Genomic DNA, 27,540 nt, shown 5'->3' with positions numbered 1-27,540 from the left:
TTGATGAGGAAGATAATACTCAAAAACATTGCAAACACTTCAGCCTTCAAAATAATGTATATTTATATTTTCTGTTGGATTTGCAAATACAGGAACATCTCAAAACAACTTTCTCGCCTGTTTTCAAGTGCTTCAAGGCCTTCATATGTTTCTGCTGTGTCTGGGGGTTTAAGGCAAGGAAAGGGTCTCTGAATGAGTCCACTCCAAGGTTTTACTTATACTGTTTATAAAATACAAGAAAGGTCAACTCACGAGATTATTCATTGTCCAGTTATTTCTACAATTAAGATTAGGGGGGTGCAGGCAGGCAGGCCAGCCATTCTCTGGAAGGGTACACAAATCTTCAAGGTGCATAAAAGCCCATTTTTACCTTGTCATTCTGGGCAAGGTTTGTCATTTCTGTTTCCATGTTAGTTTCATATTGCATGAGAAGAGAAGATGGTGTATTTTTTTTAACTTTTTTTTTTTTTTTTTAAACTGTATGGCAGGGAGGTGAGTTGAAGTTTTAATTTCCACACTGGCTTTACTATGTATGTTTCATATTATATTTATCTTCACGCTTTCACTGATAACTGCCTTATCACTTCTGATTATTTTCATCCTGAAGCATGTAACATTTGCAGCACAGGAATGGAGGGCCCTGATTTATTTCGGATTGTGGCAGGGGGTTATACGATCGACAGCCGGACGTTGAGCCTCACCAGAGTTTGGTATTTAGCTCTCCCCATAAATCCCGAGTCTGCCCTCCGTTCTCTGAAGGTGGGGAATAGAGACGGTGGAAAATCCCCCCCCAGCCCGGGGGCTCTCTGGATCCCTTTCTCCCTGCGGTGGCAGCCCCCGCCTACCCCTGGCGGTTGCTCTGCACTGCAGAGTCCGCGCGCGGGGCACGGCTGACTGACTGGCTGGGAGGCAGGCGCGGGCTGCAGGCCGAGGCCAGCCGGAGCAGGCGGGTGCCGGGGCTGCAGCGCTGTGTCCGTCCCCCGGGGTCGCGCGGCCTCTCCCAGGCGCAGCGTGTGCGGCGGCCCGGCCCGGTCCAAACAGGCAACTCACCGGCTCCGAGTCCGCGCTGCCGCTTAGCCCGGCCCCAGGCCCGGCGCTTCCCACCCGAGAGGGGGCGGGGAAAGGGAGCGAAGCGAAGCCCGGGGCCTCCAGGCTCCTTCCCCAGACTCTCTCCAGGTAAGTGTCTCTCTCCGCCTCCCTCCCCTCCGTGTGGCCCCGTCACTGGCCCTACCGGCTCGCTCCACCCCAAGCAGAGAAACGCCCCGCCGCAGGGGGAGGCCGGGGTTCCCCTCCCCCACGCCATGGGGTTCCCTTGCCCTGTTAGAGCAACAAGGGCATGTGACGCCCCCCACCCCAAACAGCAGAGACCTCACCCATTGCCCTACAACGGCAGTCGCCTCCTTTCCCCCCTCTCCCCGAGGTGGGGATTAATCCCTGTATCCGTACATGGAACAATCGGGTGGCCACCTGGGCAGGGTTCCCAGGGTCCCCTGTGTGTGTGTGATTAATTTTTTAAATTAATTTTCATAAACTATTAAAAAATACAAAATGGTAAACAGTGTACAGCTTGTGCCTGGTGCCAAATACCAGCCACGTCACAGGACAGCCAAACAAATAGCGCAGTCAGGCAAAGCTGCAAGACCAGACAAAATGAAGTCAGACAATATTACACAGACATAATGTGTTCCGGGGGAGGGACAATAATGAAGACATCCACAAATTAGCAAAAAAGAGAGGAGGAAACTCATGGGGGCTGGAAGAGGGAAGGAAAAAGCAGAGAGAGGTCAGGGTGAAACAGAAGTCTGGCATTATTTGAGTTCGCTCAGTATTCTTTATCCTAATGTATCAAGAAACTTGGCTCATATTTCTTAGATTCTTCTCACAACCATAACAGGTAGAGACATACTTTTGTCTTTTAAATGTAAGCTAAGGTTTGGGAGATCAAGGCAGAAACTTCAGATAAGTACCATACAGCACTTGGATAGATAGCAGCTGTTTACAAAATTTACAAGGGGCAAAGACGCAAATTAGTTACGCATGTAATCTCAAAAAAAAAAAAAGTGACAATAAAGCTTTTTTGTCACACCACACCATCAGGAAGTTTGGTTATGTGATATATTTACAGAAAAGCTATTTTTATGAAAATGTCATTGTTTTACAAAATGCTATTGTTTTACTTTTTTCTCTCCATCTGTAAAACCAAGATGCCTTAATATCATAAATCCAACTGTACAAGATTGTGAAAGTGGGAAAGTTTATAACTAATTGTCACAGTCATAGGGCAAGTTATGCTTTAGACTCCATTTTATCCTTCTTGAGTGGACCCCTTGGCTGACAGGCTTCCTCTCTTTCTCTAGGGTGGGACCACATAGTTCAACTGCTCTGGTGGTATGTCTGCACTGCAGGTACAGTTGCAGACCATGTAGGCCTCCCCCAGCTAACTTGCTAAAAATAGCACTGTAGCTGCAGCAACAGGGGCTAGTCACCCAAGTACACTCCTGCCAGGACCGTAAATACATATACTTGGGTACATACTGCAGTGTAGACGTACCCTGGGACTGGATCTCAGTATGGCAGCCCCCACTGTTTCCCAATCATGTTAAGGATAACACGCCCAGCTGGATTTGGCACATGTAAGCTCTTTTACTCCAGAAGCCTGTGACAGCAGCTGATTAAAATGACTCAAAAAGCAGCTTCTTCAAAACAAAGCATGTATTTCTTCACCCAAAGGTACATAGTGCACTGATCAAAAGGATAAAACAACAAAATGGCATATACACATCTTACCTGCACATTAATCTTTCCTTGCAGGCTTCTGTAAGTTCCCTTCAGCCCAGTTACCCCCATTTCTGTCTGGGAAAAGCAGGCTGACCTGCTGCAGCATGCACGCTCTGTCAGTGTTTCAGTTACTGCTGCTCACTCCGCCCTTCCTTTCCTTCTAGCCCAGGATCTTTTTGGCATTAGTATCCCCTTTGATCCTCGGTTTGAGTCCTGGAAGAATAGACCTTGCCAGCCTTGCTGGAGTCAAGTCGGTGGTATTCGCCAGTCAGTAGTTTCCCCATTGTTTTCTCAAAGACCATTAGCATTCTCTCAGACTGCACCTTATCTTTGTCATTGTTTTGTTTCCCCTTAACAGCCTCCTTTGATTTAACTCTATGCAGTCAGGCAGGATAATATCAGCCAGGTAAGTTGAGGTATACATTATGTTTATTTAAAAAAATACAGATATTTCCCTTATTCTCCACACTAACACATTTTAGAAACCTCTAGGTATGAGTTAAAGTAGCTTTTCTATGCACAATAATGGTATGATTTTAAGGTCCAATTTCATAGAACCTTCCAGGGCAATAAAAAGCAGCATGAATCTTCCCGTAACAATGGCATATAGATGTTGCAAGATATGAGACTTTAAATACAATTCTTATTTTACAACATCTAGCACCATAGACAAGTTTTGTTTGGATGGGGAATTACATATAAGAGGGACAGAAAGAACCCTTTCCCTGGTGAGTTTTTTTTTTTTTTTTTTTTTAAGGGGAGATATGTGAAGCTACTAAGAGGCCTAGCATGTCTGTAGTAGTGATGGAAGAGATAGATGAAGTGCAGATGATTTCATAAAGATGTATGATAAATGCATCACATGGACATTGCCAGTACATATATGGTGTGTATCTATCCGCTAATATGAATACAGCAAGAGAGAGGAAGTTGGCTGAGGAGAATCAGTATGTCAGAAACTAACCAGAAAAAATCTGCCTAGATATAGCTAGAAGTATGCAGTGTAGGTGCAGCCATGTCAGTCCCAGGATATTAGAGAGACAAAATGGGTGAGGTAATATCTTTTATTGGGCCAACTTCTCTCTCACTAACAGAAATTGGTCCAATAACAGATATTGCCTTACCCACCTTGTCTCTCTAATAGCTAGAAGTAGTCAGACAGCTAGAGGCAGTATGCATGGAGCTAAGAACAGGGAGTAAAAAAGGATTTGCAAGGAGATAAACGTTTTATGTAGCTATTTGTCATTAACAGTTAGCAACTATACAGTCATTATTCTGATGTTTCCAAAGCAGAGCTTCTGTGGAACCCACTATTCAAAGTAAACTCTCAAAATGCCCACCAGAGGGCAGCAGATGATAAACATTATTGTGGGAGGTAAAAGCTTAACAGACAGAAAGATCTTAATTTTAGAAGGCTTTGAGCCAGATTCATCTCCTTGATGCAGCAACTTTGCACGGGTTTGCTGGCACAAAGAAGATATACACCTGAAAAATCCAGGCAATGTTGGGTACATATTTCCATGCCAGCTCCTGCACAACCTCCCCATCCCCAAGCATGGGTGGGTGAAATGGACATGGGTATGATATTGCTGAGTCTGGCTGATCCCCACTGTTGAAACAGCCATTTTGCCACTAGGTCAGTCCCTGATTTGCATAAATTATGCCAGGGACTGATCTGGTCACTGCTTCAGGGGAACATAAAAGTATCTTGCAGCCATTTTTGCCCCACGTCTTCCGATTCTGCACCAACCACAACTCAGCCAAACCAGAGGATCTAGTTTAAAAGCTAATTAAGTGACACCAAACAACCTTTTTGTGATACTGGAGGTTGTATTCAGATGGGTGAATTGGATCCATTGCATAACAGTATGTGCATGAACAGCAAAGAGCACGAAAACCTGTCATACTGCCTTAGCTAGAGAGTAGCTCCCTTTTGGCTAACCTGATACCACTGTTTCCTGCCTGTCACAAGAGTCTTGGTTTACGTCTCAGTTGTAGTAACGTGTAGGGCACGCACAGCAGATCCAGCTACTGAAGGAGGACCATGGTTAATTGGTTAAGTCTGCTCTAGTGATTGGCAAGTCGTTAATCTACACTAGTTAACTGACCACACTGAAAATTCAAGTTGCTTTCTGTACTATCTAAGATTTTATAAGCTCTCCCCAAATTTGACAAACCATTTAATTCATTACATATTATAATCTTTTGTGCTCTGTGCTGCAAAGACCCACTTTATGTCTCAGGCCTTGTCTACACTACAGAGTTTTGTCGAAGCAAATTATGCCGACGATCAAAAACCGCTATAAGTACGTCACTTGTGCATGTTCACACAACGCTCTTTCTGCCAAAAGTGCGCATCCACAGTTGGTTCTCTAACATCAACAGTGAGAGCAGTGCACTGCAGGTAACTGTGTTAATCGCCACTTTCTGCAGCTAGGAGTTGTGGGAAGGCAGAATGGATCATGGTGCATCATGGGGGCGGGCTCAATATCCTGTGATGCAATTTTTTCTGTCCCATCATTCAATGGACTTCCAACTGCATTTCGTGCCATTTTCAGTGGTTCCTGTTTACTGTGCTTCCACCATCTCTGCTTGAAAAGATGGATGCTGCACTGCTCTCTACTGTTGTGTTCATAACAGTGACCACATCGCGGCTGGTCATGCTGTATATCATGAGCTCCCAATCTGAGAAGGAATCCGAGGTGTGTGCTGTAAAAACAAACAATGCCAGATTACTTCTGGCATTCACAGAGCAGCTGCACGTGGTGGACCATTGCTATAGGGCTTGGGAAACAAGCACTGAGTTGTGGGATTGCATCATTATGCAGGTCTGGGATGATACAACTTTTGGATGCTCAAATGCACCTTCTTGGAACAGTGTGCGCAGCTTGCTCCTGAACTGCGGCACCAGGAAACCAAAATGAGAGCTGCCCTTGGTGGAGGAGCACATAATGATTGCTGTGTGGAAGCTGGCAGCTCCAGACTGCTACTGGTCAGTCACAAATCAGTTTGGAGTCAGGAAATCTACCATGAGGGTTGCATTAATGTAAGTTTGCAGGGCATTAAATGCATCCTGCTACACAGGACTGTGACTCTTGAAAATGTGCGTGAAATGGTGGACAATGAGCAATGAGTTGACAATGAGCAACAGGAATGTGTTTTTCTATAAAGCAGTCTGCCATGCTTTGTTTACTTGCTGTCTTGCATGAAAATTTGGATGATTGCTTCCTGATCGGATTTGTAGTCTGCAGATGTTCCAATTACCACTGTGTATTTATTACAGCAGCAACTGCCGTGTGTAGGAGACAAATAAAGGTGGATTATCTTTCAGAAAATTGGTATTTAATAAAATAAATTTAATAAAAACATACAAACATCACATAAAAAACTTGTTGGAAAGAGAGAGAACAGTGACGGGTGATCTGAAGGAGGCTCTTATAACTGTATAACTCCAGCTATCACTTTGGAAGGCATCCAAAGGGGTGGAGTGAACCGGCCCCAGCACCAACCCCTAGGGCACTCTGCTTATTACTGGCTGCCAGTACCCTTTGAACCCGATGATCTAACCAGCTTTCTATCCATCTTATAGTCCATTCATCCAACCCATGCTTCTTTAATTTGCTGATAAGAATACTGTGGGAGACCATATCAAAAGCTTTGCTAAAGTCAAGGTATATCATGTCCACCGCTTTCTTCATATCCACAGATATCTCATCATAGAAGGCAATCAGGTTGGTCTGACATGACTTGCCATTGGTGAATCCATGTTGACTGTTCCTGATCACCTTCTGTCATGCTGGCTGGATTGGGGGGGGCCTTGAGGTGTATTCAGGAGCTCTGATTACTCCCTTCTACACCAATCTCACGTTGGGGATGTCACGCTGGCTGGAGTGGGGGGTGGGGGGGCATTTATTATATTATTTAACATCAGTGTGTCAAAATCATAATTCATGTTAGATATGCCATGTTAGGTACTGTTAGGCTATAATGTGCTAAGTAAGATGATAATGTTTATGTTCATATGTGTAATGGAAGTTATGGATAAGTTTGATATATCTGTATTTCAAATTGTGCTGTGTCTGGGTGACACCCCAGACAGGATGGCTGTAGCAATAACCTGCTTAATAGCCCATTAAGAAATTCACAGGCACAAGAGGCCCAGGGGGAGAAGCCAGGGATATACCTGATGAATCACCAGGACTTACTCATGTGACTCTGGACTCCATTTTATTCCTGTAAAATTCCACAAGCAGCATGGCAAAAGCCAAAGGACATAGAAGGCAGCTGTATGACATCCATTTTGTCTTTAGTCTGTCTTTAGTCTCCAGCCTACCTCTGGATCAACTCATCTACAACTGAACTGAAGCTGTGAAACAAAGGACTGAGACCCATCCAGAGGGATTATACAAGGCTGCAAACTCCAAAATTATACTAGAAACCTGATATATATGGACTTTCAAATTAATTGTATGTATCTGATTGATTTAATCCTTTAACATTTCTCTTATAGTTTGTTTCTTTCTTTTTATAATAAACCTTTAGTTTTATTTACTAAAGGATTGGCTGGCAGTGTGGTATTTTGGGTAAGATCTAAACTTATATTGATCTGGTAGTGTGGCTGACCCTTTGGGGTCAGGAGAAACCTTTTTGGTAAAGAGCATAGAGTTTTAAATAACTGATCTCTTTACTGGACCTAGTAGCTGGTTGGGAGTCAGAGATTGAAATGCAGTAAAGGGGGCTGTGTATATTTTATTTTGGCTTCTTGATAACCAATGTGGGGAATCAGAAGCACTGTTTGTGGCTAGCTGGGAAGTCTGACTTCAGTGTCACCCACCAGTGTTGGGAGAATCTGCTCTCCTTTTACAGCCTACCCTGATCTTGGCATTTTCAGGGGCTACACTAGGCACGAACAGGTCATACTTTCCTCTCTTCCAAGTGCCTCAAAATGGATTCCTTGAGGGACCTGTTTCATGATTTTTCTGGGGACTGAGGTGAGGTGATCTGATGGATTAAATAAACTTTTATAACCAATATTTTCCAAAGTATAAGTAAAATTAAAAAACAAATCAAAACCCAAAGATCCACCTATAACAAATACACAAATGCAAATATCTAGCCATACACCTAAAGGTGTATTTTTTTGTCATGTTTAGTAAAGAGAAGAAATTGTTTATATTTAGAAAGATAACTAATATACCCAACATCCACACAAAGAGTAACGTAGCATAATTTTAAAGAGCACAAAATATCTGATTGATTTTGAATTCAGGAGTTCCTTACACATTTCGTCAATATACAGTAATTGTATCCCGTATATTCCTGGCTAACACACTGTACACATCATGCCTTGTTTCTTTTTAATGAAGCTTGGATTTGAATTTATAATAAATAATTTATGGCAGGAAATTTATTCCTCTGTCTCTCAGTTGTCTTCATGAGAAATAAGAAATAAAGTCTTTAAATCTGATTTTCTTTGAATATAATATAGCTAAATCTTATTTGTAAAAGAGGGGTTGTAGTCAAGTCTCCACAGTTTGTAACAGATTATTGCAAGCCAGTTTGATTAGACTGAAAAAAATTACTTTGCAGAACTTGGATGCAGTTCAGATCAACCATTAACTATAATGGAAAGAACAGCTGGCTGCCATATCTTGTTTTTTGGTGTTATCTACAGTCATTGAGGGCAGATAGGAGCTTACAGTGCCTGCATCTTGGTCCAATGAACGTAGAGATGCAAAGCACAGAATGTAGGGCAGCTTCCTCTGGGGATATATCTAGTGCTTCCTCAAGTAGCATCATAGGCCATAAATTATACAGTGCATATATATCAAACTTTAAGGATAAAGGGATTTGAAAAACCACATAAATAAACATATACCATGTAAACAAATGATTTGCATTCCAAATGGACTATAATGAACTGAATTATATATTTAGAAATAATTTATTGTTTGGCTGAGTGTGGCAGTATTAGTCTGAATGAGAAGGCTTTTTAATCTGCCTGACAGTGGTACATTGATCTAGAAAATTTTATTTATACTATATATAGTTGTGACAGATTGTAGAGGCACTACCAGTTTCCTTGAGAACCAGTATTTAGCTTCAGCTCCGTTTCCCCCTCCTCTATCATAGATTCTGTGGGGAAGGCCTATAAATTGGACGCTTAGAAAAGGAGGGGTGGTGAGGATGCCTGTAGAAACTTAACTTAAAGTTACACTTACACATATGCATGTACTTAACTTTATTCAGGATCTGAACCTATGTAGCTTTCAAACAGCACTTTTCTTTTTATAAGCACCAAGCTTAAGAATGTTTTTATTTAACCCAACTGTAGAATTTCCTCCTAATTATCAATTTCTGCGGAGAAGCTGTATTCAATCCAGGACCATTAACATGTTTAAGGGTCAATAGTTTGCAAGCCTTTAGGGCTAGAAACAGGTACTATATACCTCTGCAAAGTTAGGAATCCCCCCTTTCCAATGGTATAACCTTTTGTGTCTAGCTCTGGTAGACTATGATATTGGACTATAAATCATGACAGAATGTGCACAGAAAAGCTATTTTAGATGATGTGTGGAGGTTTAAAATGTATCTTAGACTCATGATACTAAGGGCCTGGTTTTCAAGCAGAGGGACAGATATCTGAAAATAGCATCAACGAAAATGGAGAACTGTCCCATTCCTAAAAGAGTTTGCTCTTAGAAATTAGTGGGTGGCATTAAACACAACACAAAATAGTGTGGAAGAAAGACTGTGGCCCCAACCCCACAAAGATTTATACACGTGCTTAGCTTTACGCTTCAGTAGGACTACTCACAGTACATGTAGTTAAGCACGTGCGTCAGTCTTTGCAGGATCAGCATATATGTGGCATTCATTTGGGATGACTCACTTGTGGCTTTTCTTTTGTGACTAAGCAAAATACATGCTGCCACTAAAAGCTTTACACCACACACACGCTTACATGTATTTGTCTCTTGTTTATATTACACATGTGATTTTCTCATTCAAAACATATGATCCTTTTGCCTGATGGAGTGCAGAATAACATTTAATTAGGAAATAGCAGATTTCTAGCTGTCGTTTTTGGTACAATGTTCAAAAAGATGTCCCAGCCAGTTAGTTTGATCCAAGTGTCTGGATTAGCTTTGCTTTACTACACTCTTGGCATCTAATCCTACCAGGTTCTGAGTGCTCAATTCCTAATGACATCATATATTTTTATATAATATATATAAATCACCCACTTGCCTGAAATACTTGCTGAGTAAAGCACAGAGTGGATGACTTGACTCTGCATTTTTTAAATTTTGTCAATCTAAGCTTTCTTTTACTTAATGTTCATGCTGTTTTTACCATCTCATCCTATCATTTTTTAAAATCTCTGACTTCTTTATCAAGTTATTCACAGATTTTACATGCTATAGAAGTTCATGGAACAAGATGGATTTTTTTCCCCTTACTGAGCAAAACCATAAATCATTGCAATTGGCAGGGCCAGTGCACTATTTTCTGACAAATTCTAGCATGGGGTTAGATGCTTTAATAAATCTTTTCACCTTGTCATTCTAGCAGTTCAAAGACAGGCCCTTTGCATCTATGGAACACTTTTTGGTGATGAGTTACTATATCACAAAGTCGAATTTACTTTTAGTGATTTTTCATGCCATCACATAGCAAAGTCTGGTAGGACTACAAATAGCAGAGGGGATGTCGAGAATATTAGGAGTTAACTGGGGCTGTATGGGTGTCTTATCTGACAAATCAGATATATGAAAATAAGAAAGACTGGGACTAATGTGAGGGTAAATAGAGGCCCAGAGTGAAGCCAGGCTGAAGACTAAAGGAATTCTCTACAACTCTCTTCATTTGATAGCCCCTTCTTTATGGTTTGAACCTACAAGGCAGGGAGGACCCTATTATTACAGTAGGATCCCCAAACACTAAATGAAAATAAGAAAACAAAGGAAAAGAAAAACTGATCATTAGTTCTATATTTCATACAATGTATAATACAGTATTCACATACTCTTGTGCTTTAATTTATCTATAACGGTTGCTATATTACCCCCATCAGTCTGACTGCTTATAATATGCTATATCCAATTGGAAGTGCATCCACTATGCTAGTGATTATAAACCCATAAGTTTGGTTCTTTTTTAATTATAAGAATATTTGTAAAATGGAGATCTGCAAATATTCTGAAACTAGTAGTGTCAGCTCTCCCTAAGATTGATACAATATCAATGGTCTAAAAACATCCAATGAACTAGATGGATGAAAATGAGATGCTTTTCAGTGCATGGCCTTGTTTGTAAGACAAATTCCCTCAATGATCTATCTACAGGCATGAATAATAAGGGAAAGAAATGACTGCTAAAATAAGTAACTAAAACTGTTATCTAGCATCTATCATGCTGATAGATTAAGATCCAATTCAGATAGGAAAAGACTCCACAAGAGCATGGCTTGTAAATCACTGACTGTGCTTTTATGAAAAAAAGAAATTGCAAACCACTGAAAGACCAAAGCATACCCATCTAATAAAAGCGAACAAGGCAACTATGATCAAATAAAAGCACTCTGATTAGGTCATTTCTTACCAGAATGGCTTTGAGCTTCCATCTCCATTTAGACAGGCATATATATATATATATATATAGTATATATTTGACATAACTTATTGAAATGAAGCCTAGGAGCTGATGAGCTGGGAGGCCATAGTGGTAGTTCTTTAGCACTTTTTGTAAAGGATAAAGGATATGCATTGCTGAACGGTACATCACTTTGAAAACACTGACATGTTGATGCTTAGTACTGTTTAAGGAGTTTTATTAATGTTACCTTTGTCAATAAATGACATTCACTGAGTGACGTAGGCTATTTCAAGGGGCAGTTTCTTAAAAAAATTTCTATAGTCCTCTTCCTAATTAAAAAAATAAATACAACCACAGAATATGAAAAATTAAAAACAAAGCATCTAGAACATTATATTTACATTATAAGTTATATTATAGGAGATAGATGAGTCAAGATGTTTTATTGCTAAGTATCCTACAGTCTTATATTGGATACTGCACTTCCTAACCTCTAGCTGGATATGGGTTTGTAACCTTTTGTAAATACAGTATATTACATAAGATGGTATTTGCTGCTTTTTGCTACACAGTTAAACTTTTTTTCTGAAATTTAGATTACAGTTTTGACTATCTGCTAAAAGAGTATCCATCTAGCTTGAGCCCAGATATTTTATTTATTTTAAAGGGTTTTACAAAATCTAAAGGTTTTAAGGAAATTATGATTTAAAAATACAGTTTTTAATTTGGATATAAACAACTCAGCTGCAGTGTTTGCAGCTTAAACTTTACAGTCTTATGCAGGTATTTAAGAACCAGGAACTGAAACTAACCAAACAAAATTGAGGGTAATGACTATTTTCCATGTCCAAGTAGAATTAAATGCAAAAAGCAAGAAAGGGGAGGGTAAGTGAAAAAAAGAGAAGGGCCCAAATGAAAAGCCTGGATCTGAATCAGAATGCATTAAAGCATATGTTCTGTCTTGTACACTAGAAAATTGTTCCAAATATCTGCAGATAGGGTGTTAGGATTTAAACTGCAATTTTGTAAGTTCATAGTTGTAATGATCAGACTGTCGAATGGAGTCAAAGTAGATGTAAACATCAGGATCTGAGTGACTCTGGAACCTACAAGCATTGTAAATATTTTAATCTTGTTAGTAGAGCTCTAGCAGGCAGATGTCAATCATTAGTAATGCTGTATTAAGTGTGCAGCCTCTGCCATAGTGAACAAATATTTGTTTTGTGTTGAAAGTTATTAAGAGAAGGAAAATTCCCCTTCTTCTTCGAGTACTTGCTCATGTCCATTCCACTACAAGTGTGTGCATGCCTGCATGCACGCTTACCTGGAACTTTTTTCCCCTTAGCAGATCCTGTAGGGCCGGTTCCAGCGTCCCCTGGAGCCCCGCGCACATGCCATGGTATATGAGGCGCTGCCGGCCCTATGCCCCCTCAGTTCCTTCTTTCCGCCCGTGATGGTTGCTGGAACTAGCCTTGCTCTCAGCAAGTACTATTTCCCTTGTTTGGACTGGTTTGTTATTCTCAGTTGGTTTTAGTTAGTTAAGTAGTTGGTAAGTGTTGTTAAGAGTAGTTAGAGATAAGGCAAGGTGGGGACTTTGCATGGCCAGGCTATGTCCCGGTCACCGGGATTCAAGCCATGTGCCTCCTGCGGGAAGGCCTTCCCACTCAGCGACCCCCATGACCGCTGCCTTAAGTACTCGGGGGAAACACACAGAAAAGAGAAATGTAAGATCTGCAGGGCTTTTAAACCGAGGACTCAAAAGCACCAAGAAATCCGGTTGAAAGCCCTGTTGATGGAGGCAGCGCTCCGCCCGGCGTCCGAGCTGGCCCACTCCACCTCGGCACCAAGCTTGACCTTGGTACAGAGCGCACCGCCGGCACCGGCCTCGACTCGGCACCACGCAACATCGCTGGCACCGAGGAGAAAGAAGCGGAGCGCGGACACTCCCCTGTGCCATCGGTATGGGCAGGGTCGAGTACGGAGATGCACTGGACCCGGCCCATCGAGTCTTCTCCGGTGCCTGCATCTCCGGTCAGGGAGCCTCCCCCGATTCCTGGGAGTGGGAGAGTGCCCCTCCCAACGCCGTCGACATCGGAGGTTTTTCAGGTGGCAAGAGCCTTGTTGGCCTTGCCTACACCACCTCCGCCCCCCCTGCCCACCGAGGGAAAAGGGGCCAGTGTTACAGGAGAAACCCGCATTGGGTCCCCCGAATAGCTGTGGAGATCCCCAGTATGGGGAGGAAGATCTCCCGGCGGACCGTCTCCGAGGGTAGAGCAGAGCCGCTCCCCCAGCAGTCGCTCCAGGTCGATCGGCATCGAGCTGACCTGCTCCAGTACAGGATGTGGAATCTCCCTCTTGGTGCCAACGTCGCTCCCTGGCACCGGAGGCAGCGCATGCCAGGAGGCGGCACCAGTCGAGGTCTGCCAGGCAGCACTTGGACAGCTCCCGCTCCAGATCCCCGGCACCGAGGAGTTCAACTGCACCGAGGCGGCACAGAACCCGGTTGCCATCAGAGGACCTGGCACCGCGCAGTCCATGACACAGAACCTGGTTGCCGGAATCCGGCTCAGCACTGAGGAGTTCGGAGCAGAGCCGACCTCAGTCACCGAAGGTGTCTACAGGACCACAAGGCAAGCAGCAGCAGAAATCATCGGTACCGAGATGACGCTCTGGTATCTCTAGGTCTTCGGAGCGCACCTTCGTTCATTGGCACCGTCTACGACGACAGAGGCAGTCCATCGTCCTCCAGGTCAGAGGCATTGAGAGGGTGGTCCCCGGCACGGAAGGGAGCCTTGGACCGAGGACATACACGGCACTGCAGGTCCAGTGACTTGGAGTCTCCCAGGGGGGACAGTCATCAGGAGAGTTGACGCCCCCACAAAGTGTCACAGCTTATGGCGCAGTCAGCCCTGTGGCCCAGTGTCAATAGCCGCAACAATGGCCTTACTGGGCCCCATGGGGTATCCAGATGGGACCGAGGCCCCAATCCATTATGTCATCGGGGGTGCAGTCCATGCCTCCGGCACAGGAGAAGGCCCATAGACACCACTCCTCGGACGAGGAGTCGGACCCCATGGAGGGACCGTCAACGGGTGCACTCTTTGCCAGGAAGGGGCGCACCCACAGGACGCGCCTCAGCAGTCCTGTTCCTCTTCACCAGATGAGGCTTTCTCCCAGAACCACTCGGCGCCACTGGAGGATTTCAGAGCGCACCAGGAGCTGTTCAAGAGAGTGGCCTCCAACTTGGGGCTGGAGGTGAAGGAGTTAGAAGAGGCCGAAGATAGCCTCGTTAATGTGCTGGTGGTAGCTACCCTAGCGAGAGTGGCCTTCCCAGTCCATGAAAGGGTCCTTAAGATTGTAAAGGTCCTGTGACAAACCCCTTCCTCAGTCAACCCTACATCGAAGGTGGACAAGAAAAAATATTATGTCCCAGTGAAGGGTTTGAGTATTTGTTCACTCACCCCGCCCCGGGAACTCTAGTGGTAGATGCAGCTAACCAGCGAGACAGGCAAGGTCAGCCAGGGTCCACTCCCAAGAACAAAGACAGTAAGAAGCTGGACTTGTTTGGAAGAAAGGTTTATTCCACGGCAAGCCTGCAGTTCAGGATTGCCAACCATCAGGCCCTCCTGGGTAGATATAATTTCAACCTGTGGGATTCCCTCAGGTGGTTCGCTGAGGCCCTGCCCCAGGACTAGGCTGCAGACTTTAGCACCATCGTGGAGGAAGGAACCACAGTAGCTAGGGCAGTGCTCCAGATGTCATGTGATGCTGCTGACTCAGCAGGCAGGGCCATAGCCTCCGCCATCTGTATGAGAACATGCTCATGGCTGCAATCCTCAGGCCTGTCCCAGGAGGTGCAACAGTCTATTCAGGACCTCCCCTTTGATGGGTCGGCCCTATTCTCCGACCAGACCAATGCGAGGTTGCACGGTCTGAAGGACTCCAGGGTCACACGTCATTCCCCGGGCCTGTACACACCCCAGTTTTCCAGACGTCATTCACAGCCCCGGGGGCAGCAGCAGCCAAGGCCTCCGCCCAGGCCTTTTCAACCCTATAGGAATAGGGGGTTTAGAAGGAGAAATCAGCCCCCTAGCTTGTCCTCCACTCCCCAGCAGGGGCCCCCCAGGAGGTCGGGCAACCAGAGGAAACAATTTTGATGGTGTGCCCGAAGGTGGTGTCCCAACTGCTCTCCTGGATCTGCCCCGCCCCTTCCTAAACAGGTTAAGGCCCTTCTACCCCGAATGGGCAAAGATCACTTCGGACCATTGGGTCCTTGGGATAGTCTCGGGGGGCTATGCCCTGCAGTTTACATCTACCCCCCCCCCCAACAACCCTCTCCCTCTGTGCCTCTTCAAGGACCCCTCTCACAAGCAACTCCTCTTGCAGGGGGTGGCCACCCTCCTCCACATAGGAGCGGTGGAAATGGTCCCTCAAGGCAGAAGGGGGAAGGGGTTCTATTTGAGGTACTTCCCTATTCCCCAAGGTGAAGGGAGTCTGAGACCCATATTAGACCTGCGTCATCTAAATAAATATGTCAAATGATTCAGGTGTCGCATGGTCTCCTTAGCTTCCATAATCCCTTCCCTGGATCCAGGAGACTGGTATGCTGCCCTCGATCTCAAGGATGCATGCTTTCATGTGTCTATCCTCCCCAGCCACAGGCATTTTCTCCATTTCACGGTGGCTGGCTCCAACTACCAGTTTACAGCCCTAACCTTTGGCCTATCTTCGGCTCCAAGGGTGTTCATCAAGTGCATGGCGGTAGTGGCTGCCCACCTGAGACGAAAGGGTGTGCAAATTTTTACTTACCTAGAAGATTGGCTGATCAGGGGCAGGTCCAGGTCCCAAGTGCAGGAGAGCGTGACCCTCACTTGCTCCAAGTGCAGCAGGCTGGGACTGCTCATAAACGAGCAGAAGTCCACACTAACCCCAGTGCAATGCATAGAATTAATTGGGGCCACCCTGGGCGCTTCCCAGGCCAGAGCCTTCCTGCCTCAGCCACGTTTTGAGGCAATGGTCTCTATTATCTCCCAGCTGCACCGATGCCCCACAACAGCCAGGCACTGCCTACAGCTGTTAGGCCACATGGTGGCCTGCACATACGTAGTGAGACTAGCTCGCCTGAGGCTCAGACCGCTTCAGGCATGGTTGGCCTCGGTATATGTGCGGAGCAGACACCCATTGGACCGGGTGGTCACAGTTCCCCCGCCCATCTTAGCCTTCCTAAACTGGTGTCGGACTCCAAGGGCAGTGACGAAGGGCATTCCATTCAGGGAACTGGTCCCATCGGTCACCTAATCTCCGACGCGTCAGACATAGGATGGGGAGCCCACATCAACCTAGGCACTCAGGGGCTCTGGTCGGAGGAGGAGAGGCTCCTGCACATCAACGTGAAGGAGCTGAGGGCCATCCGCCTAGCGTGCAAGGTGTCCCTCTGATTCCTGACAGGCAGGGTGGTGCAGGTGCTGATGGACAACACCACAGCCATATTTTACATAAACAGGCAGGGGGAAGCGTGCTTCTCGGCCCTCTGCGAGGAAGCTATCCATCTGTGGGACTTTGCCATGAGGCACGATTTCCACTTGACTGCCTCTCACCTCCCAGGAGTGAGGAACGTCGAGGCAGATCATCGCTCCGGCTTGGCTGAGAGCACTGGTTCAGCATGCTGCTGGACCTTTCGATCGCCCCACCCCTGGAGTTCCCGAGGCAGCACGACCTTCTATCCCAGGACTATGGTCGCCTGTTGCACCCTGACCTGGACTCACTGCACCTCACGGCCTGGAGGCTGACGGAGGGAGAGAGAGCCTGCTTGGTGCAGGTCCAGCAAGTCCTGCTTGGCAGCAGGAAATCTTCCACACAGTTCGTGTATCAGGCTAAGTGGAGGCGGTTTACCTGTTGGGCAGAGTCCCGGGGTATTCCGCCCAGTCTCTTGCCTAGGTGATTCTGGAGTACCTGCTCCAGCTAAAGCTCCAGAGTCTGGCACTGGACTCATTAAAGGCTCACCTGGCGGCCATTTCGGCCTTCCATCAGCTGCTAGAGGGGAGATTGCTGTTCTCCCATCCCATGTCGGTCAGATTCCTCAAGGGGGTGGAGAGGCTTTATCCGCAGGTCCACGACCCGGTGCCTTCCTGGGATGTCAACCTAGTCCTCTCGAGACTCATGGGGCCCCCTTTCAAACCTATGGCTTCATGCCCTCTGCTCCTGCTTTCATGAAAGGTAGCCTTCCTGGTGGCCCTTACCTCAGCCAGGAGGGTCTCCGAGATTAGGGTCTTGACCTCTGAACCCCCTTATACAGTATTCTTTAAGGACAAGGTCCAGCTGAAGCTGCAACCAGCCTTCCTACCCAAGGTGGTTTCCCATTTTCATTATAACCAAGCTATTTTTCTCCCCGTGTTTTTTCCCAAACCTCACTGTTCGGAGGAGGAGAGGAGATGGCATTCGCTGGACGTGAGATGAGCCCTGGCCTTCTACATTGAGCATACAAAGCCGTTCCGGAAATCGACGCAGCTCTTCGTCACAGTGGCCGACCGGATGAAAGGCTCACCTGTCTCCACCCAGCGCATCTCCTCGTGGATTACATCATGCATCAAGTTCTGCTATGAGCAGGCCAAGGGAACCATCACAGCGCACTGAACCAGAGCTCAAGCCTCATCTGCAGCCTTCCTGGAGAGAATGCCCCTGCAGGACATCTGCAAAGCTGCCACCTGGTCGTTGATGCATACCTTCACATCCCACTACGCCATCGTCCAGCAGGCTAGAGAGGACACGGGATTCAGCAGAGCGATGCTGAGGGCAGCTCACCGGTAACTCCTACCCACCTCCAAAGGTATTGCTTGTTAGTCACCTATAGTGGAATGGACATGAGCAAGCACTCGAAGAGGAAAACAAGGTTACTTACCAGTATCTGATGTTCTTCGAGATGTGTTGCTCATGTCCATTCCACAATCCACCCTCCCTCCCCCCGGCCCTGCTGCCGGAGTTGGCAGAAAGAAGGGACTGAGGGAGCATAGGGCCAGCAGCGCCTCATATACCGTGGCATGTGCGCGGAGCTCCAGGGGGCGCCGGAGCCGGTCCTACTGGATCTGCTAAGGGGAAAAAAGTTCCAGATAACCATGCATGGAGGCGTATACACACCTATAGTGTAATGGACATGAGCAACACATCTCAAAGAACATCAGTTACTGGTAAGTAACCTTGTTTTTCTGATCCTGGTTTGGCTAGAAGCCACATTAGAAGTTGTCTTGGTAAATCTTAGAAAAAGACACCAATGTTAGCAAATAACAGTAATAATGTGCTGGGATCACCAGATGAAAAGCCTATAGAAGTGTTGGGAGTAGTGAAGTGTAATTCTCGTCCTATACCAGCATTTAAAAAGCAGCTGAAGACCATGGAAAACATCCTGTTTAGAAAAAGCACTTGCTTTTGCTACAATATAGCATATCTTTTTGTATATCCTTTACTTCTCTTATTACTCGGAACACTTCCTTGATCCTGACATTCCAACTGCTGCTCTATTTCGCACCTTTCTCAGTACATTCCATCAAAATATCTTTTTTTAATCTCTCCTGTCGTCTCTTCTAACATCTTAACTGTTGTCCATGTTCTCTGGCCACAACAGAAACCATTCTTCTCTATGTGGTTAACTTCTTTCTTCTTTTATCCACCTAGACCTCAGTGTAGCTTTCAGCATTATCAACTACTCTGTCTTTTAATGATAGGTACCACTTTTACTCTCACTTTTACTTGGTTGCTGGTGAGTATTTGCTTACAGACAGCCCCCCAACCTGAAGCAAATACTCACCAGCAACTGTACACCATACAAGAAGAACAATAACTCAGGTACATACCCCTGCAACAAACCCTGTTGCCAGCTCTGCCCCCACATCAACTCTAGTGACACCATCACAGGCCCTAACCACATCAGCCACACCATAAGGAACTCATTCACCTGCACATCTACTAATGTAATATATGCCATCATGTGCCAGCAACGTCCCTCTGCCATGTACACTGGCGAAACCGGACTGTCACTACGCAAAAGAATAAATGGACATAAATCAGACATAAAAAATAGAAACATTCATAAACCAGTCGGAGAGCACTTCAATCTCCCAGGACACTCTGTAAATGACTTGAAAGTTGCCATACTTTTACAAAAAAAACTTCAAAAACAGACTTCAAAGAGAAACTGCTGAGCTTGAACTGATCTGCAAACTTGACACAATCAAACTGGGTTTAAATAGGGACTTGGAATGGCTATCTCATTACAAGAAGTAATTCTCTGTTCACACATTCTCCCCTCCTAATCAATGGTTGTAAATAGGCCTCAACTACTTCCCCATTGTTGTTCCTTAAACTTGGATATATATATATATATATACCTGCCATTTGATTTCTATTTCTTGCATCTGACAAAGTGAGTTACAGCCTACGAAAGCTTATGCCTGCAGAAATTAAATTTGTTAGTCTTTAAAGTGCTACAGGATTCTCGTTGCTTTAAAGATTAACGTGATTTTCATGGGTAAGAAGTCTGTCTTCTTATAGTTAATTCATCTATCTCCTTCCCTAATTCAGATTGTAACTGTGGTGTCAGCATTGCTGAATTTCCTTTCAACCCACACATCTCATGTGTCTTCAAATCTGCCCATCAACCTCCTAAAATATGGCTCATGTATACTATTGCCTCAGCTCTAACTCTACTGAAATCTTCATCTACGCCTTCATGTCTTCCTGCCTTCCTAGGCCAACTTCTACTTTTTTTTTATTACATCCTGAAGTGTCAGTTCTCTAAATTCCACCAAGCTCAGAATGCTGCTGCCTGTTTTCATACGTATAGAAAGAAACTATGACAATATTCTCTTTTTTCACACATCCCTGCAGTCTTAATGTTCAATTAAAAGCTCAGGTAAAAAATGTCCCTAATTTTCTTTTAAAATCTCCAGGGACTTGATCCAATGTAGCTCACAGACTTTGGACAAAATACACCTCTGGTGTAGGGTTGCCAATTTTGGTTGGACATATTCCTAGAAGTTCCATCACATGACATAAAGCACGCACATTCCCAATTCTTAAAGGGGCTGTCACCTCTTTCTGCTCCCCTCCACTGGCATGGAGTGGAGCACGTACTGCACCCTGCTCAACCTCCTCTTAGAGCGCTTTGGGGTGGGGGCTGGTATGAAACAGCTTGTTGTTTGAGCGTTTTGGAGGGGCTACAGAGGGAGTCTGTCCAGCCGCTGCTCTTCCTGGAGCTCTACCAGATGCCTCAGCATGTCATGCTGATCCCTCATAATACGCAACATCTGCTCCTGTGCTGATTTTCAGTTTTCCATGTCCATGTTTAGTTTCTCTGACAATGACATCTTACAGGCTCTGAGCAGCCACAGAGCCATTCATTAATTCATTGAACATGTCATCTCAATTTTTTTCCCCGCTTTCTAATCTGAGAAAGGCGCTCTGCGGGAGTAGAAGCTGGGGTGAGGGCCGAGGTGTCCATTGTAAGGAAAGTAAAGCACAAAGTTGCCATTGTTAGCTGGCCCCATGGAGGAAAAGAAATGTTACAATGTAAAAAGAACTCCCTTTCATATTCACAAGGCAAAGCCAGACCCGCATACCAATCAGTACTTATTGCACGGGTCAGAGTGGCATTCCAGCGTAAGTAAGGGGCCCTTGCATCCATGATAGGGAAGTCTCTGTAGCACTAAATTCCCCAATCCACACTTAATGAAGGAGAAGGATCATTGAGCTCTCCTTTACCATCCCAAAGACCAGTTTGGGAGGAGGTGGTCCAAAGAGATTGGAGGAGGGTGTGGGTGAAGTGTCGCTGGAGAAAACATAGGAGCATCTGTTCCTGGACCTCTAACACTCATGCCAACAATATCATGGCTAGGAATTGTCTGTGTTGGGGCCCAGGATACCATCCACTGCAGGGGAATAACACGCAGTGACTATATTGGTCGGGTACTGTAAATTTGTGCTATCTTTCCTAGGTGACCATGTGTGATATCAGTCTCCTGAAGGTAACGCAGGCGGAAAGGGGAGATTTGCTGCAAGCATTGGGGTGCAAGCCTGGCCCTTATGCTGCTATGCTGTGTTCCACAATGATGCCCTGCTCATTTAATAGCAGAGTGGCGGGGAAAAGTGTCCTACCGTGGTGGAAGAAATAAGGCTGCCCTCCCCAGAAACCTTCTGCTAAGGATTTCTGAGTACCTACATGAAAGTTTCCTGGAGATATTCATGGAGGATTCTTGGAGCATCCCCGTGCACATAAATAGTCTGTTCCGGGGGTAACCCTCTGCTTCAGTCGACTAACACCCAAGAAGCCCATCCCCACAAAAACACAATCTCCTTTTTTCTCACAAATAAGAAGCTGGACTGCGGACATAATCACAGAAATGCGATATGCTATACACACTCACCAGATGTGCCTTCTCCAGCATCTCGATCAGTAACGCTGTCCTATGTCCGACTGGGCTGCTCTGAGGTAACTAACAAGTCCTGGCTCTCAGGGAGAATGGATACCCCACTCTCCTCCTCCTCATAGTCCTTCTCATTCATCCTGGACTGGAATTCTTCGGAGGTATCAATGCTGCGTAGTGGCAGTGGTGGAGTCACTGCCAAGAATCGCATGCAGTTCCTCATAAAAGTGGCATGTCTTCAGTGACGAGCCAGAACGACTGTTCACCTCGTTTTCTGATATGCCTGTCTCAGCTCTTTGATTTTAATGTGGCACTGCTGTGTGTCCCTATTGTGGTTCTTCTCCGCCATACCATGCTATATCTTCTCGCAGATGTCTAAATTTCTTTTGCTGGCTTGGAGCTGAGCCAGAACAGACTCTTCGCCTCATAGGCTGATGAGATCCAAGACCTTAGGTTGATTACATGCTGAAGTGTATTTGGGGCATGCAGTTGCCATGAGCAGTTCAGCTACAAAGCTCTCTCCACACTAACCAAACAGGAAATGGGAATTAAAAATTTCCCAGTGCTTCAGGGGAGGGGCTGTTTCCTGTGCATGTGGCCGTGGTGCAGCAGTGTGTGAATGTCCAGAGCAGTCACAACAGAGCATTATGGGATACCTCACAGAGGCCAATGACATCAATTTATGTTGTGCTCTACCTATACTGATGCTCATTTGACCCATAGAATTAGACTTCAGCACTACACCACTTGTGGAGGTGGTTTTATTAAGTCAGATTTTACCGCGATTTAGGTTAGCAGATCTGACATGCCAATGGAGACACATACCTTATGTGGTCGACATAAGCCACATTAAGTCCACCGACATTGGCAGTATAGACCAGGCCTCAGGGATGTGGATTTTGGCAGGTCCAGCCACATGTGGATTCAGTTGTAACCTCTTATACATCCAGTAGAGGTCAGTGTTGCTCTAAAATATCCTTTCAAGACAAAGTTCCAGAGGGGTAGCAGTGTTAGTCTGTATACAGCAAAAACACTATCCTGTAGCACCTTAAAGACTAACAAATTTCTGCGGACATAAGCTTTCGTGGGCTGCAACCTACTTTGTTTTCTTTCAAGACAGCTGCTTTAAACCTTTGTGTGCAAAAAGAGGCACCGAAACTTTAGTAAAACGTAATTGAATGGTATCAGATTAAAATATTTGTGAACCTATAGTGTTGAGGTGCCATGTTACAAGATGCTTCAAATCAGAACCAGTGGCCCTACAAGAAGAAACATGGTATTCTATAGATTACAACTTTCAGAAGGGTTTATGGGCCTCTCAAGATGATCAACTGATTCTGTATTGCTTCAGCCAGACCATGCAGTTGATGTCTTCTGTGTCAGAAAATGGAATGGGAAGAAGCAGAAACCAGGCCAGAAAAAACACTGTTATCAATAGCTTTGTCAGAGGTGGTGATCGTCCAAAGAAGTTATCTGTCAGGCAAACTCTTCGTTCAAAAGGATGGGTTCAGGGCTTGACCATGACAGGGGGGTAATCTGAAACTGTTTGGTGCACATCAGGTAACAAACAGCACTAATAGCTTGCACAAGAAACACCTGTTCCATCTTTCAGTTTGCATCCTGCTGCGTACCAAGCATGTGGTGTTCTCAGACAGTATCTCAGCCTGCATCCTGGGATTTATTTTTTTCCTTGTGAATTATAGAATGCAAAGCAGAAGCCAGGTGGGTTCAAATTTTTAAAAAATCTCTGCCCATGCTTCCTTTCTGGGTGGGCTAGTGGCCTTTTTGAATTGCAGTTGGCCAGCATGGACCCAACTGTGTTCCATGCCACTGTGCTGGCAACTATAGCAGAGGTTACTTGGGCAGTATTTCAGCACTCAAAGCCCAATACATTCAGCTTTGGTCTTCACTCATCACACCACTGAGCAGATGATGTGGCAGCAGCTCCTCCAGCAACAGCAGGAGATTCAGCAGCAGAGCAAGTGAAATGAGGATAATGAAGAAGCGGAGGACATAGAGCAGTTGATACTAGAGGACCGGTTCCTGGAGTGCAGTGCCATGCAGTGCCATTTCTGGTCCTGCAACACCAGTGTAGATTGGTGGGAAAGGAGTGTTTTGCAGACCAAGGATGACCAGCAGTGGTGAGAGAATTTCATGTTGGGAAAGGCAGTCTTATTTGAGATATGTGCTGAACTAGCCCCGAAGCTGCAGTGGCAGGATACCAACACATAGTGCCCCATGCCCATGGAGAAGTGGGTCACTACTGTCATTGGTAAGATGGCCATCTCCGAATGCTACTGATCCATAGTCAACCAATTTGGCATGGAGAGAACAACTGCTGGGCCATTGTCATGCAGGTGTTTCATGCCATGAAAAAGGTACTGTTGCACAGGGTTCTTAAACTTGGTAATGCTCAGATTATTGATGGTTTTGCACTGAAAGGGTTCCCCCAATTGATTTGGGGCAATTGATGGGACCCATGTTCCTATAACGTGCTCCCCATATACACACTCCAGGATGCAAATTTTATAAATGGAAAGTGTTACACCTGCATGGTTCTCCAGGGGCTAGTTGACCACCATGGCAGGCTTACAGACAGAAATGCAGGTTAGTCTGGAAGGTTCCACAACCCTGGGATCTTTTGGAACTCAGCTCTGTTTACGTTAATGGAGAAAGGACTGTTTGTCCCCAGGATCGCTATGGACGTTAATGGTGTGGAGGCTGCTCCAGTTATCCTGGGAGACCTGGTTTGTCCTCTGGTTCCTGGTTAATGAAGCCCTTTCACTGACAGCTCGGAGAGAAGGAATGACATTTTTAACTACTGACTCCGTAGCTGCAGAATGACAGTGGAGTGTGCATTTGATAGTTTGAAAAGAAAATGAACTTTTGCACTGACGCTTCACCCCAGATGGTGATGAGATCCAAGGTCTCAACACAGCTCCAAGTGGTAAAGCATGTTATGTAGCTTCTGGACTAGTAATGCAGCAATGATAAAACATTCAAATCCAGAAGGAAATGAGTAAAATCTGGGACATCGTGGCAACTTGATACGAGAGCAGGGGAGGGCACAAAGGTAAACAGACAGGTCAATAATCCAGTTTAAAACCCCCACATAGACTAGTCCTCAAGTTGCAGATAGTTGCTGCCAAAGGTATGTTCAATCAAGATGTTATTGTTCCTGCAACTCTGCACAGTGAATGGGGAGCCAAGTATTGATCTCTTTGGCACTGTGAAGCATGCTTAGTTGGCAAAAGTTTGTATTGGGTTCAGAGAACCAGCAACCTGAGCAGTGGCTGACTTTTCTCTAAAGTATATTGGGACACCAATGTATGTCATAGTTCCTATCTTTCTTACATACCCAGTGTTCTCAAAACTGTGAAATTGAAGGGATCAGAGTAGATGCTTATTGTCTCACATGGATCGCATAGAGCATAGTATTTGAAATTGATGTTGCTTATCAGAATTCTGGCAGATTCAGAACTACTTTCATAGCGTCCAAACACCATTCTAGAAAAGCTTTGTTTGATGGCATAGTTTATGAGAAGTGAACTCTGAAACACTTTGGATAGTCATGTGGTAGCCAGCTATTGCCAAAAAGCATATTACATAGTGTGGAGAACTGTATCTAGGCCAGTGGTTCTCAACCAGGGATATGTGTACCCCTGTGGGTACACAGAGGTCTTCTATAGGGTACATCAACTCATCTAGATATTTGCCTAATTTTACATCAGGATACATAAAAAGTACTAGTGAAGTCAACACAAACTAAAATTTCATACAGTGACTTGTTTATACGGATCTATATACTATGCACTGAAATGTAAGTACAATATTTATATTCCAGTTGATTTATTTTATAATTATATGGTAAAAATTAGAAAGTAAGCAATTTTTCAGTAATAGTGTGCTGTGACACTTTTTTGTATTTTATGTCTGATTTTGATAGTTTTTAAGTGAGGTGAAACTTGGGGTACACAAGATAAATCAAACTCCTAAAAGGGATACAGTAGTCTGGAAAAGTTGAGAGCCACTGATCTCGACAGTGCTGCTCTGGGAAGATTGGGAGAAATTCATCTCTAGTATAACACTATTGAAGTAACATCAAGTTATATGATCACAGTGAATACGGCCTGTTAAGTATAATATTATAGGTGCACAAATGAAGACGTTGGTTCTTTCAGTGGGTGGCTAACAAATTATCCTCTTTGGACACCTTTAATCTTCATGCGTTTGACTTTTCCAAGATGCAATTGATGGGTTGAGTGCTCCCCCCAATGGATTTCCTTCTGTTAGTCAGTTACAGAGCAGATAACTGCCAGACCAGAAAGTTGTTTCTTACCTGTTGTTAATGTGGCTGTTATGCACCTTTTGAGGTATCAGATTCAGTTTTATGACTTAATTTATTAAATTTCCTTTATTTTTTTAGCACAACGGAATGTTTATCAGAACTATTTCTGGTTTTGTAATTTAACAGAATATTAATTCATCTTCTCTTGGCTCTAATCCTGTTGTTTCCAAAGAGACAATGTGGCTGATCCTGGATATAGTTCAAGTTTTAAAATTTAGCAGAATTAAAACTTATAGGATAAGATGTTTTATTTATTTTGTTTACAGGAGGGAAAAATAGTTCTATTACAGCTGAATGGATTAAATCATGTATCAGGAATGCACAGACATAGCAGATGATTTATCTTTCTAATGGAAATCAAGGTGCAATCAGCTGAGAAGATAGAAACCTCATAAACCAAATGACGGTTGCTTTTTTAAGGAGAAATTTGCCAGCCTGGTGTTTCGTGTTTATCAGGCATTAAGAAGAGTTCTGAGTTCAGTAACTGTAGACAATTCCATTCATTCTTCTTTGTAGATTTGACAGTAACCACTTAAGTGAATTTAGAGTACTGCTAATCAAAGTCCATCATCTGCAGTTTAAAGGGATAGTATGGATTTAAAACAGTACTTTGTAAAGATTTCCTTCCCTAGATGACTAATAACATTTTAGATTATTAAAATAATAATTTAAAAAGCAGTGTATGTTTCACTGTTTATGATGTTTGTTTACATTTTGTATTTCTCTCAGCTTGGACAATGAAGTCAGTTCACTTTTGTTTAGATCAGTTTCATTTTCAGGTACTCAGTGCTGTGATGTTTGGTTTGCAAAGGAGTGTATATTTTTATAAATAACTGTTTTAATTGGAACAAAAACAAAAGTTCTATTGTTTTTAGGATTTGCATGTGCTTATTTTCACAAAATCCAGGCCATTTGATTTATGCTCTTCTCTTGAGTTTTGAACAGAAAAGGAAATTTTGGTACCTTTCTGGGAAAAAAAAAAAAAGTAGATCCACTTTGCTGGAAGTCAACCTGGTTGTTGGATAAATGGGGTTTTATAATGGGATGGGTATAAAAAGTATGACTGTATTGTAAATTGAGTTTCAAATGAATTTGTGCTAGAGAGCTCTAACAATGAAAGCTGGGCATAAAAATTCTGACAATATATTAGGCTGTCTGTCTGAGTCACTAGAAGCAGGCAGGAGCAGTCCATCTGTCCCAGATTATGAGAGCTAGTTGCAGAAATCTAGGTAGGAATAAAAAAAATTGGTCAGTCTTTAATGGGTAGAGGCAGGTGGAAAGCAGGTCTTTGCAATCATGTGTGAAGGGGAAGTTTATTCTCAGTTATAGAAAGAGGAAGTGAAGAGAGAAATTCAAATAAATATGTGGATATATATTTAAATATTGTTCATATTAGTGAAC

General features: G+C 44.3%; 2 protein-coding genes across 3 annotated transcripts in view; one reads left to right on the top strand and one right to left on the bottom strand.

Moving 5' to 3' along the window:
• The window catches only part of KYAT3 (kynurenine aminotransferase 3), a 32,079-nt gene extending 30,830 nt beyond the window's left edge, over positions 1-1,249 (bottom strand). For both annotated transcript variants that reach the window (XM_067538514.1, XM_067538516.1), the window contains exon 1: positions 1,051-1,249. The gene's annotated coding sequence lies outside the window, so the exon portion shown is untranslated. The remainder of the gene's footprint in view (positions 1-1,050) is intronic.
• LRRC8B (leucine rich repeat containing 8 VRAC subunit B) overlaps positions 1,042-27,540 on the top strand; it is a 57,837-nt gene continuing 31,338 nt past the window's right edge. The window contains exons 1-2 of the mRNA XM_067538508.1: positions 1,042-1,176; positions 3,137-3,184. The gene's annotated coding sequence lies outside the window, so the exon portion shown is untranslated. The remainder of the gene's footprint in view (positions 1,177-3,136; positions 3,185-27,540) is intronic.

Source organism: Emydura macquarii, unplaced genomic scaffold, assembly GCF_026122565.2.
Source record: "Emydura macquarii macquarii isolate MOO-44397 ecotype Brisbane River unplaced genomic scaffold, CSIRO-AGI_Emac_v2 contig_480, whole genome shotgun sequence".
In the NCBI taxonomy this organism is placed as follows: Eukaryota; Metazoa; Chordata; order Testudines; family Chelidae; genus Emydura; species Emydura macquarii.
This window is presented reverse-complemented; position numbering and strand designations above follow the sequence as displayed.